This window comes from Rattus norvegicus, chromosome 19 (assembly GCF_036323735.1).
Source record: "Rattus norvegicus strain BN/NHsdMcwi chromosome 19, GRCr8, whole genome shotgun sequence".
Lineage (NCBI taxonomy): Eukaryota > Metazoa > Chordata > Mammalia > Rodentia > Muridae > Rattus > Rattus norvegicus.
The window spans coordinates 14,174,248-14,185,148 of NC_086037.1; the positions used below are offsets into that span (position 1 = coordinate 14,174,248).

General features: G+C 46.1%; 1 pseudogene; it reads left to right on the forward strand.

Annotated features, from left to right (window-relative positions):
- The first annotated feature begins 1,986 nt into the window (after positions 1–1,986).
- Positions 1,987–8,487, forward strand: LOC134483530 (zinc finger CCCH-type antiviral protein 1-like; annotated as a pseudogene).
- Positions 8,488–10,901: the final 2,414 nt, after the last annotated feature.

A 10,901-nucleotide genomic window follows, 5' to 3' on the forward strand; every position in this document is an offset into this window, starting at 1 on the left:
TTCATGGATGTTTTGTATTCAATAAACCATACATGGTTATCTGAGATGGGTATTTTGTGATTTGTGGGGTGATCTCCTTGACCCCAACTCTTACACTTAGCACCACGTTTTATAGTGAAACAAGGTCAAGAATGGTGACCTCTTGCCATAAACTATATGAAAAAGGCAGGTGAATGAATGTGTGTCAAGTATCAGTAGATTCCTGGGTGGTTTTTGCTCCGGGTTGGCCATATGCAACAGTTTCAAAAGCCCAAGTTTGATGTTCCTTGGGATTCCCAAGATGATGCACTCAGACCTGACAGACAACACCCAGAATCCTCGTCAAAGAAATCGATTTATAAAATCGAGGGAACGTTACTAAGTCATGTTACAAAATATTTGATCACACTGTGATCTCCAAGAATGTATTATTTACTGAAAAAGTAGTGTGTGGTATAGCAGGGCCATGGCACAGACATTTAAAGCAAGAGTTGTTTATTCATGTAAACATGGACTTAATTACGGTATGGCTCACCTACCACACACATTTATGGCAAAGGTAAAAAGTGCACTTAGGTCCAGCAGATCAAGACACAACGTGAAAGGAAATCTAGATAACTAAACCAATGGAAAGTTTTTGAGTTAAAGGATTTTTAAGAAAGTGTTCAGAGGGAACAGGACTGCTCTTCTTCTGGGAGGTCAGTGAATCAGGAAAGACAGTTGGGAGCTTTACTTGACTTCAGCATCTGACTCCTGAAACTTCATTGGTAAAATTAATGTCTGGAATTTTGGATTGTAAAACAACAGGTTGGCCCTGCAGCTTTGGGCAAGGCCCATGGACAGAGAGATCGCACCTGATGGGAACAATCTTAAAAGCCATCTGATTCTGGTAAGTCACCTGAGAAGTCCTCAAGGAGAGAGGAATGAATGGGTAGCACCATAATAGAAGGCTTTAGGATCTCGGATAGTGCTACTCTAGATGCCTTGGAAATAGAAGCAGAAAATGTAAAGCTAAATGACTTCGCAGGAATTAGCTCATTTCTGATTATGATTTTTTCATATTGGTATTTTATATTTATTCTTTTTTTAAAATTTAAATCAAGAGCCTTAGGTTGTAAGGTGAGGCGGTCTTAGAATCAGAAAATGCTTAGAACACTTGTATGGCGCCCCACAACTAACACTATCTGGCTAGAAATTCTACTTTTGATCTCGTCATCATCGACAGCTTCCATTTAACCTGTGTCCATGCCAGGCAGACACTGAGCAGGTTGTATGTTCTGTTAATCTCCACAACAACCCAATTCAGCAGAAACACCTCCGTTTTACAGGTGAAGAAACCACAGCTCAAAGCAAATGAGTATCAGGGCCCCCTCAGTCTCACTGGCTGTCACTTAGACCCACATCCTTCTCTGTAAAGCGAAGCCATGGGCCTGATGTGGGCTGTGCAAGCTGACTCTGCTGAGATGATCAATGCTATTCTTGACCCTGGGAGAATTTAAGACAAGGTGACCCACAGACTCCTGGGATAGATTCTATCTCTGGGTTCTAGGGTGGGACACAGTATCCCTTGTCGTGGGTCTCTACTCAGCTGAGGAGTCTGCTCCCATGTGTCAGCTTCTATGGCAGTGGTTCTCAACAGTCCTACTGCTGCAACCCTTTAATACAGCTCTTCATACTGTGATGATCCCCTCCATAAAATTATTTCATTGCTACTTCATAAATAATATTGCTACTCTTATGAGTCATATGTACAAGGTATCTGATATGCAATCTCTGTGAAGCAGTTGCCACCCACAGGTTGAGAAATATTGCTCTATAAACTTTTTTTTTTTAATGAAAGGCTTTCACCTCAGAAGTACCTGGAGCAGTTGTAAGAGCCCTGAAATACTGACATGTTTTGGCAGGCCCAAGACTGCTTGCCTTAATGACAACAGAGATTCCTGGCTAAAGGCACAATCTGAAATCACTGTCCCCAGGTCATTTCTTGCCTAAGTTTTCCCTCATTACAATGTCTGTCTGCTTGGACATGTCTGTCCAGGAAGCCAGTCCAGGTAGTCTCTGATACAGACAGAATGCTAAAGGCAAGAATGCTTTCCCTCTGTTGGCCCACAGTCATTTCTATAGAAGTAAGTTCAAATCCCCTGTGGATAAATGTGTGTCTCTCACATGGTGTGTGAGACTTGAAATGTCAACCGTTTGAGTTGACAAAAAACAAATTTCACTTCAGATTTACAGCTGACTAAAAATTATTTTTGGGAGAATGCAGAGGGTGGCCAGGCCTGCAGAGTCAGATCCCCTCCCTGCCTGGGATGATCCCACCCTCAGTAGACTTCAGCTTCACCTATAAGGTGTAATCAGAAAAATCTGACCGTAAGATTCTGAAGTCCACAATATGCAAACCCCTAAAGTTGGTAAACGGCCTATATGGGGGTTTTCTCCAGTTTAAACTATTCTGGCTTCTTTTCTCTCTTGTGCTGCAATCTGTTCTCTCAGGTCTGTTGATCCTGGAAGGACCTGGGTTCAAGTCAAGGCCTCGTGGGTGGGGAGGAAGATGTTCTGTTGTGTGAATGAGTATGGATTAAGAATGTAGCCCCACCAACAGATTGGGAAAAGATCTTTACCAATTCTACAACAGATAGAGGGCTTATATCCAAAATATACAAAGAACTCAAGAAGTTAGACCGCAGGGAGTCAAATAACCCTATTAAAAAATGGAGTTCAGAGGTAAACAAAGAATTCACAGCTGAGGAATGCCGAATGGCTGAGAAACACCGAAAGAAATGTTCAACATCTTTAGTCATAAGGGAAATGCAAATCAAAACAACCCTGATATTTCAACTCACACCAGTGAGAATGGCTAAGATCAAGAACTCAGGTGACAGCAAATGCTGGCCAGGATGTGGAGAAAGAGGAACACTCCTCCAATGTTGGTGGGAGGCAGACTGGTACAACCATTCTGGAAATCAGTTGGAGGTTTCTCAGAAAATTGGATATTGAACTACCTGAGGACTGAGCTATACCTCTCTTGGGCATATACCCAAAAGATGCCCCAACATATAAAAAAGACACGTGCTCCACTATGTTCATAGCAGCCTTACTTATAATAGCCAGAAGCTGGAAAGAACCCAACAGAGGAATGGATACAGAAAATGTGGTACATCTACACAATGGAATATTACTCAGCTATCAAAAACAATGATTTTATGAAATTCATAGGCAAATGGATGGAACTGGAAAATATCATCCAGAGTGAGGTAACCCAATCACAGAAAAACACACATGGTATGCATTCATTGATAAGTGGCTATTAGCCCAAATGCTTGAATTACCCTAGATGCACAGAACACATGAAAATCAAGAAGGATGACCAAAATGCAGATGCTTCACTCCTTCTTTAAAAGAGGAACAAGAATACCCTTGGCAGGGAATAGAGAGGCAAAGATTAAAACAGAGGCAGAAGGAACACCCATTCAGAGCCTGCCCCACATGTGGCCCATACATATACAGCCACCCAATTAGATAAGATGGATGAAGCAAAGAAGTGCAGGCTGACAGGAGCCGGATGTAGATTGCTCCTGAGAGACACAGCCAGAATACAGCAAATACAGAGGCGAATGCCATCATTAAACCACTGAACTGAGAATGGTACCCCCGTTGAAGGAATCTTAGAAAGGACTGAAAGAGCTCAAGGGGGTTAAGACCGCATATGAAAAACAATTCCAACCAACCAGAGCTTCCAGGGACTAAGCCACTACCCAAAGACTGACCCTGGGCTCCAACTGCATACGTAGCAATGAATAGCCTAGTCAGAGCACCAGTGGAAGGGGAAGCCCTTGGTCCTGCCAAGACTGAACCCCCAGTGAACGTGATTGTTAGGGGGAGGGTGGTAATGGAGGGAGGATGGGGAGGGGAACAGCCATATAGAAGAGGAGGGGTTAGGAGGATGTTGGCCCGGAAACCGGGAAAGAGCATACAATCAAAATGTAAATAAGAAATACTCAAGTTAATAAAGAAAAAAAAAAAAGAATGTAGCCCCACTCTGACTGGCCAACTAAGCTCCAGAAAATCTTCCCCAATCACAAAACTGGGCCATGTGGGAGCCTAAACTGTTTAAAGGGGAGAGCTGAGTGCTTTCTCCTGGAAGAAATACTTGGGGGTTGACTGTCACTTGTGAACCTTCTGTGTTAAGTCACTTCTCAGAAGGGAAGCTTTCCTCTAACTCTTCCATGGGACCCACCCAGCACTGGGGCCTGAGGATCCTATGGTGTTGCAGCTCTGAGCTGGGAGGGGTAGCTCTCACCCTGGCATGGAGAAGCCTGTTTTCACAGCTGATCTAGATCTGAGGAACAGGGGCTTTTAAAGAAGCATGTGAGAGTATCTCCTGCAGGAGAGCCCAGTCTGCAGGGAAAGTCACACAGGACAGTGAAAAGTGACTTCGCAACAAACACAGGGAATGGGAACCAGGGAGGGCACTGGATGGATGGTCAGAGAGTTTGAGAAAGCCTGCATCTCCCTGAAAGACTTCCCACAACCATAAGTCCCACCACTGTCCCCTTCTCACAGGGGAGGCTCAGCAAAGCCTGCCACCTGCTGGGATCCCTGCAAATTAAAACCACAGTGGAGAACTGAGGAAAGCACTTTGGTGGAGGGGGAGACACAAGTCTCCAGGGCCAGGTCAGCCTTCTGTCCCTTTGGTTCTCCTCACTTCACAGAGGTGCCTATTGAAAGGTGAGGCAAGCCGGGATCTCAACAGTCTTTGGCCAAAGAAGTGAGAGCCCACAGGGCAGAGCAAGGCAAAGCAGAGCCAGGCAGAGCAAAGTGAAGCCCTGCCAGTCAGCAAATAGGCCTTGCGCATGTGGGACTGGTGGCAGCAGTGCTTGCCCTTGCTCTCCTGGTGGTGCAGAACACCTGCCTGGATGTGGGGAAACTCACAGTGGCTTGTCCTCCAGCTGCAACTGCCAGTGCTTGGGGAGGGGGAAGTTGAAGATGCTCCCATGATCCTCCGATTTCCGGCCCACTTTGTCCATGGTTGTCCATGTTCAAGGCTGTGGTCAGCCCCGCCAGAAGCCCCGAGGACAGGGAGAGCAAGCACAACTGGCCAGCAACCACCATGGGCATCTGCGGTGGGACCCAGGCCAAGTAGCCACAGAGGCGCACCAGGCAGCCAGGCACCAGCCCCAAGCCTGTGCATACTGAGGCCAATGACACTCCACTAGTCCCTCCCACCATGCACATCCCACCCCTGGCAGGCAAGATCTCTCTGTCCAGGGCTTCCCCCAGACCTCCAACTACCAACAGCTCAATGAGCCCTTACTTAATTCTTGTTAACCATAATGGCTTGTCATAAAAGGTCATTGGGAAAGTCAATGATGAGATGAAAGCCTTAAAAGAAAACTAGAGAGACTTACGGAAATGAAGAAGAAAGCTCTCTTCCCAGTAGGAGCCTGGCAGTCCCAAGCTCAGGGCACCTCATGTCCAGTCTTGAACCCAGCATGCATTGTTGTGGAGAACCTGCCTGCTTAAGGACCTGGCTTCCCACTCATTCTCCTGAGATGATGACTTTAATTCTTTTAATTTTTACTGGTTATTTTCTTCATTTCCATTTCATGTGTTATCCCCTTTTCCAGTTTCCTTTCTCCACGAAGCAGAGTCCAGCTCACAAGCCTGAGCAGCTGCAGCCATAGTGCACCATGGGGGATCCTGGGGCAGACTGTTTCATCACCAAGATCCTGTGGACCCACAGGGGATGCATGACCTTAAAGGAACTGCAGAGTAGGAGCAGGCTCCAGAGGCAGAGCTCTATGAGCTGCTGGGCAAGACTGCTTATTCCTATTGGAGACTGGAGATCAGGCAGGGATCACGCTGTAGGTGGCGGCTACTACTGAAGCCTGTGGCTTCAATCTCAAGTGCATCCAGGGACCATGCTACAGATTGCCCAAGCCTCTGCAAGCTCAAACTTCTGGGACAGAGTCATTATGCAAAATCCCAGAGAAACCTCTGCAAATATCCACACCAAGTTTTTAGGAACAGAGCTTCCAGGTCCTGAAGAATCATGAGCTTTCTGGGCTTAACCAAGAGGAGCCGGCCTTCTTCCTGGTACAGGGGGATGCTTTTCTCCTGCAAAAGTTACTACAAAGGAGACAGCCACAAACAGATCTGCTTGAAGCCACAGCCATGCAAGAGAGTCCAAGTCTGTGAGCACTTCACCCAGGCCAACTGCCGTTACCTCAACTGTCTCAGGTCTCATGACCTGATGGACAGGAAGGTGCTGACCTCCGTGACTGAGCACGGGCTGAGTTCTGATGGGGTCCAGAACATCCAGGACATCTGCAACAACAAACACATTAGGAGGAGACCCACTGGCATGAGAGCTCCTCATGAACATCATAGCAGCAGGGCACACAGAGACAGAAGCAATAGCAGAGACTGATTCCTTCCAAACAGCCTAGGATTTCTCTCCCATGTCTCATTTTGGCATCTGGTTCACCTTGTCCAGATGTCACCAGCTGTAAGGATTCCCTGGAGGACGTGTCTACAGCTGTCACTCAGGAGGTCAAGAACCTGGGGACCCAGGACTCTGCACAGCTTTCCTTGGTCTCATCTAAGGCTGCTGGTGTCTGAGGACCCAGTCACATGAGAGCAAGCCAGGGGTTTTCTGAGAATGGACATCTGGATGGCTTCTTTTCTAGAAATCCTACTGATTCTTTGTAAGCTCCTGCCCTCTCTGCTGGCTTTCTTCTTGCTGCAGCAAAAAGAGATGAGTCCATGTCCATGAGAACAGGCATGCCTTCTGGACACCGCATGGAGGTCAAGGGAAAGAATGAGGCTCCAGACATCGATTACATCCCATTTTAAATGGTTCTATTGATGGGGTGACAATGGAAGAAGCAACAGACTCAGGAATTCTAGGTAAAGGTAGAAACTCAGGGAAGGAGTTTGGCAATGTTCCTTCTCTTTCAATTCAGTGGAATAATTGAAGCACTATTGTTATTGGGTCTTCATTAAAAGTCTGGTAGAAAGGATGCATTAAAGCCATGTGGCCCTGATTATTATTATTTTTAATTTTTGGAGTGGCAGCCTTTAATGACTGTATCTATTTTCTTATGGGAATTATTCATTACCTTCCCAGATCTGTATTTAACTTGGTATTTGTTATCTGTTAGAAAAATCACCAGTATCAAATAGATTTTTCACTTTTCTGTAGTAAAGGCCTCTGAAGTAAGCCCTAATGATTGTTGAATTCACTCAGTGTCCTTTGTTATATCCCCCTTTTCATTTCTGATTTGGTACTTTAGATATAGGCTCTGTGGTTTGTCTGTCTTGTGGATCTTCTCAAAAAAAAAAAAAAAAAGCCAGCTCTTGCTTTGCTTGGCTCTTTGTATCATTCTCTTTGTTTGTAATTGATTGATTTTAGTTCTGAGTTTATTTCCTGCCATCAAATCCTACCAGACTCTCTATGGGATGAGGCTTTGCCTCACCTTGGTAACAGCAGCATGTGATACATGAAGCTTTTGCTGCTCTCTGTAGTGGGGACGACGTCACAATTTCACTGAAAACCATGCACAGCCTCGTTTTAGACTGTATTAAAGTAGCCCACGATTTCAGTGCTCCCTGCAAGGTGCCATGAGACAGTAGTAACATGAGTCTGCCTGCACCTCGACAGTTTTCACTAGGGACTTCTAAGTGATTTTATGAAAATTTATAGTGAGTTCATGGATGAACATGCACAAACACAAACGCACACACACACTTTACTGGCATGGTGCACATTCTTTCCACACAAAGAAGAAAGTGAGTATTAATGAAAACACACCAATAAAGGAATCGATGGACGGGGTTGTGGGGAAGCTGGGGCTTAGAGTTATTTAAAGGCCCTGTGCAGGCTCTCCTTCTGTTGGAGGCTAAACTTCAAGTGCAATGGGGTTCTTTATTTTCTTTCTGTATAGCACACAGAGCTAGGGTGGAAACTAGTTTTTGAGCATATTTGGCAAGTACTAGAACACTGAATTAATTCCTAGGGCTGGAACCCTATTAATGTTCTACAGAATTACAGGGCAGGCTGGATGAAGACTCTCAGCTGACAATGTGGACATCTCAAGACAGGCACTGGACAATGGCTGACAGACTTGTATGAAGACTGGAAATGTTTTGCTATCTCAGAGGAAAAGAAGGCCCCTCCGACTACACTGTACTCTAAGGACAGTTTATTCAGGTAAGGGATGACATGAACTATTGTCTCATGTCACAGATGTCAGCACAAAATATCCTAGGTATTGTATGCCAATGGTAGCATTAACAGAACAAATCACACAGTGCTGTGAAGATATAGAATATGACTATATGTAGCAAGAACCAGGCCTCTTCTAGTTTCTAAGATCATACCTGAGAACCTCAAATATAGTAATAATGTGATAATGTGGTATAAGTCTAGTTACAACTAGTTTCTATTGTGACACAGATGACTCTTTTTGTGTCATGGTCAGCTTATAATGAATGACTAGACCTAAGCATGAGAATAACCAAATACTACATTGCTTCTCTAGCTGCTGAGCTTTTAAAAGCCCTGGTATGACAGCAAGCTTTTGTGGACATCTGGATTATTCCTTCTGTACTTTAACTCTCTAAGTCAACCCCACTCTGAGTAAGTCAGTTCCATTCCATAAGTTGGAAATCAGTCAACTGGAAAAAAATACTTTCTCAATACAAACACAGATTGGCCATGGAAAAAGGGCAGCTTGAACTGTCCCACCTAGGTCCTGGGCTTGCACAGGCCTGCTCTCCAAAAGAAACGTGTGTTCACAGCTGCAGGCTGCATTCACTATGGATGCTCTTGAGGTTCCTCCCTAAACTGCTTAGATTAAGATAATTTTGTTGCCATCTATCAAAAGAATTCATTATGCCAAACTGGCCTTTCTTCTGAACCTTCTGTTCTGTGGGCATGGCAAAATCTCCAGCAACCCTCACAGCAATGTGGGCTGCCAATCTGGGACTCAGAATTATACCAGTGCAATCCAAGAACAGGGCAACTGGAAGAGACCTCATTGGGTTGTAGGAACCTTCTGTTCTGAGTCACTTCTCAGAAGGGGCACTTTGCTCTAACTCCTCCATGAGACCCAACCAGTACTGGGGCTGGAGGATCCTTAGGTGTGGCAGCTCTGAGCTGGGAGGGGGAGCTGGCACACTGACAGGGAGAAGCCTGTTTTCACAACTGATCTGGATCTGAGGAGCAGGTGCTTTTAAAGAAGCATGTGAGAGTATCTCCTGCAGGAGAGCTCACTCTGCAGGGAAAGTCACACAGGACAGGGAAAAGTGGCTTCCCAATGTCCACAGGTCCTGTGACCCCAGGGAGGGCACCAGATGGTCCAAGAGTTTGAGAAAAGCCTGCATTTGCCTGAAAGACTTCCCTCAACCATAAGTCCCACCACTGTCCCAGACTCACACCTGAGGATCAGCAAAGCCTGCCACCTGCTGGGGTCCCCACAAACTGAACCCAGAATGGAGAACTGCGGGAAAGCACTTCCAGGGAGGGGGAGACACAAGTCTCTGGGGCCAGGCCTGGGGTCTGTCCCTTAGGCTCTCCTCACCTCCATTAGCCTCCTAGTGCAGAGTGCTGCAAGCCCTGATCTCAAAGTCTTGGGCTGAAGAAGTGGGAGAAGGTAGCAGCAGTGGCGGTGGGGTCGACAGGGGAGTCGAAGACAGAATGCTAGCAACGCAAGCAGCAGCGGTGAGGGCACAGGCGGAGGGGGGGGGCGAAGGAGAGGACGGGTGTGGGGGGGTCGGGGCGGGGGCAGGGTAGGGGCGAGGGCAGGCTGGGGGCGGGGGTTGGGACGGGTCTGAGTCGAGGGCGGTGGTGGGACTGGGAGGGGGGGATGGGTCGGAGGCGATGTCGAGTGCGAGTGTGAGGCGGGGGCGTGGGCAGGGGCAAGAGCAGGGGCGGGGGCAGGAGCAGGGGCAAGCAGAGCAAAACCCAGCCCTGTCAGCTGGTGGATACGCTCTGGGGTGGGACAGACTCGCCCTGCAGCTCTATTGATGGGGTGACAATGGAAGAAGCAACAGACTCAGGAATTCTAGGTAAAAAGAGAAACTCAGAGAAGGGGTTTGGCAATGTTCCTTCTCTTTCAAATCAGAGGAATAATTGAAGCACTATTGTTATTAGGTCGTCATTAAACTTCTGGTAGAAAGGCTGCATTAAAGCCTAGTGGCCCTCATATATATTTTTTAATTTTTGTAGTGGCATCGTCTAAATACTATCTATTTTCTTATGAGAATAATCTTATGACTCTTTGTATTATCCTCTTTGTTTGTAATTGAATGATTTTAGTACTAAGTTTATTTCCTGCCATCAAATCATACCAGACTCTCTGTAGGATAAGGCTTTGCCTCATCTTGGTAACAGCAGCATGTGATAAATGAAGCTTTTGCTGCTCTCTCTAGTGGTGATGACGTCACAATCTCTGTGTAAACCATCCACAGCCTGTTTTTAGGCTGTATTATAGTAGACCACCATTTCAGTGTTACCTGCCAGGTGCCGTGGGACACTAGTAACACACGTCTGCATGCACCTCGACAGTTTTCATTACAGTCTTCTAAGTCATTTTATGAAAATTGATAGTGAGTTCATGGATGAACATACACAAACACCTGCACAGAAACACAAACAAACACAAACTCTCTCTCTCTCTCTCTCTCTCTCTCTCTCTCTCTCTCTCTCACTCTCTCTCTCTCTCTCTCACACACACACACACACACTTTACTGACATGGTACACATTCTTTGCACACCAAAAATAAAGTGAGCAGTAATGAAAATACACCAATAATGGAGTCGATGAAGGGAGTTATGCGGAAGCTGGGACTTAGAGTTACTTAAAGGCCCTATGCAGGCTCTCCTTCTGTTGGAGGAGAAATTGCAAGTGCAATGTGG